The sequence below is a fragment of the Macaca nemestrina genome, chromosome 6, assembly GCF_043159975.1.
Source record: "Macaca nemestrina isolate mMacNem1 chromosome 6, mMacNem.hap1, whole genome shotgun sequence".
Taxonomy (NCBI): Eukaryota; Metazoa; Chordata; class Mammalia; order Primates; family Cercopithecidae; genus Macaca; species Macaca nemestrina.
In genome coordinates this window covers 117,421,486-117,424,390 of record NC_092130.1, presented here as the reverse complement: position 1 = coordinate 117,424,390, position 2,905 = coordinate 117,421,486, and the positions used below count along the sequence as shown (strand labels likewise).

General features: G+C 37.0%; 1 non-coding gene across 1 annotated transcript; it reads left to right on the top strand.

Moving 5' to 3' along the window:
• The first annotated feature begins 2,455 nt into the window (after window positions 1-2,455).
• Window positions 2,456-2,559, top strand: LOC112423206 (small nucleolar RNA U13). The gene has a single exon (XR_003013679.1). It is a non-coding gene; the product is annotated as a small nucleolar RNA U13 (small nucleolar RNA).
• Window positions 2,560-2,905: the final 346 nt, after the last annotated feature.

Sequence of the window (2,905 nt, the reverse complement as noted above, 5' to 3'; positions counted from 1 at the left end):
TCGAAAAATGATCATCTTTGAGACCCCACAATGACAGGGGCAGAACCAGCTTTATTTAAGGAAAGGGGCCTGCCTTGGGATCAAGAAAGGGACAATCTTCATGGTTTGTTTAAGACTAATTCAATGGCCTGCAACAAACGACAAAATAATCAAAAATTATTTTTTAAAGATGTAGTCTTTAATCGACTTACTCCCTAAAATCCTACTTTGGGAGATGGCAGTGTCAATGGAAGATGACCATCTTGAGAAGCCAGCAAATATCAAGAGGTATTTATTAGCTTGGGAAAGAAACAGTTGAGCTTTTCATTAACCTTAGTTGGGAAGTACCTGAAAGATGTCTGCACACAGGCTAATGGGTAGCTCTTAACCATTTCCCTGGAGAACAGTAGAGGAAGAAGGCTTTGCATTGCAGCAGGGCCTTGTACCAGCTCAAAGGAAATGTTTCCAACCTGAAAGGGTAGTGAGAGGTTGTTAATAGGAAACATTTCTCTGTATCTTTCTAGAGATCTTTAGAAATGGATCTGAAACCCTGTAAGAATAAACAAACCATTGTTTTGTGTCTTTCTTTGCCTCATTCCCAGGTAATAGATTTGGGAAATATACTAGGTCCCCCTCAGACTACAACTGCTTCTTATTTTCTCCAGCCTTCTAGATTGGTGTCAGATTTCTCATTAAGCATGTCAGAGTACTGTTAACAACTAGTATGGTCCTACTTACCAATCTTGGTGGACTGGTTATTTTATAGTAAAATTGCAACAAAACAAAACAAAAAAACACTTATGCTTATTGAAAAGTAGGAAAAGTTATATTTTTTACTTGTATTTCTTTCTTCTTATTTTATTTTATTGAGACAGGGTCTTGCTCTGTTTTACAGGCAGAAGTGCAGTGACCCAAACATAGCTCACTGCAGCCTTGATCTCCTGGGCTCAAGTGATCCTCTTGTCTCAGCTTCCCGAGTAGCTGAGACCACAGACATGGGTCATGATGCCAGGCTAAATCTCCTAATTTTAGTTATAATAACTTTAAAACAAAACGGAAAATTTAGTTTAAGGCTTTGAATTGTAACATTTTAGGTATTCATGGAGACCTTATTGAGATATATTAAAGCGTGGTAAGCTCTAATGAGAAATATATCTAGATAGACAGCATTTTCTTAAAAAGCGTAGCCAAATTATGGCTGAGTGATTGCCTGGGTTTTTCTCCTGTACATCAGTTTCTTAATCTTGCATTACAATCTAAATTATTTGGGCCTGGAAGTGTCTTAACAGGTTCTCAAGGGATTCTTAGAAAATATTTGTGCAGTAGTCTCTCCTAGACAAATTGAGACAGCAGTGGGGGGAGTTTTTATGATGGGGTGGATTAATTAGGTTTAGAATAATTTCTTGCCTCCAAAGTAAGCAATACCATCCTCAGTAGTTGCGAGGACTCCTTTTCCCACATGGGCAAGTTCACCATGAGATCTGAAAGTTAGGTGCTGCTTGGCAGTGCGCTACACTTTATGTCTCGGTGACCAGCAGTCACAGATGGGATGGGAACACTAGGATTCTGGAAGGTAAAGAGAGAAAGCCTGAAGTTTAGCAAACAGTTTCTACACTGTCACAGTCACATGATAGCCTCTTTCGAAGTAAAGAAAAAAAATTCACCTATTTAGACCATTTTAGAATTGAAGGTTGTCAATTTTATGATTTAAGAACATTATAAAAATATTTCACGAGTCACTGTACCATACCAAGAATCAGATGCCTGGATACACAATTAGAGGAATTAATTGCACTCTTTTTAAATTAAAATGACTCTTCCATATACCAGGTGACATGGCTCCGCCTCATTCAAATGTTCCTCCAACTTTCCTGGCTTACCTTAGTAGAAGAATATATTCCCAAATTTCAGAACACAGCTGTAACTAAGATACCTTACTAGCATCCAAATGGTAGTACAGTCCTTATAGATGATGTAAAGTAGAAAGCCTTTTAGTTGAGCTTTGGAAAGAAACACCAAGTCCCAGGTAAGTTAGGGTTGGCTTAATTAAAGATAAAGTATGACTTTAGCCATTTTATGTTTTTTATTTTCATAAATTCTGTCTTATTGGATCAAGAAGTTCTTTTGTGGGTTCATTTCGACAATGTGCCTGTCAGTTTAATCCAATTGTAAGTAAATTTAGTCAAATAATCAGTTGAAATTGATTTAAATGGATTGACAGGTGGTTTTGAGGTCTTCGGATTATTACCTCTGAGGCTATTTACTCTACGTGTGTGTTCTAAAGCCAGGAATGTGGCCCAAGGGAAGAACACATAATGGTAACCATAAAAGAAAGAATATGACTTTGTGTAAATATAGGTGAGGCCAATGAAAACATGACAGGCCAAACGGAATCCCGTGTGATCAATTTTTTTTTTTTTTTTTTTTTAAAGTTCCAAGTCAGTAGAATTGCTTTTACATGAAAAGACTGAATCGGATCCTTTTGTAGTTTATGAGCATGATGATTGGGTGTTCACACACGGGTGTGAGATGTGCCACCCTCAAACCTTGTTATGACTTCGGCATATTACCCAACTGACCTGAAGGAAGGTAAAAAAGGAAAGACTGACTCTTATTTAAACAACAGTATTGATACTTGACACTGTTGATTTCCTTTTCATATTCCTAGGAGTATCTATTCATAACAGTATGAAAAACATTGCTTTGACTTATATTCTCAAACATTTCTTATGTTTGGTAGGTAAGAAAGTATATTCTATTATATCTCAAACTAAGATATAGTAGTATCCCTGCCTTCATCAGAAACTGTGTAAAAATAAGCAGTCAACACTTTGTACTATTTAGGATATTGCAGTGCTTGTTTAGTGGTTTGACTTCAAATACATTTACAGGTAATGTAGAGTGGCTGCCTTCGCAAAGAAGGGAG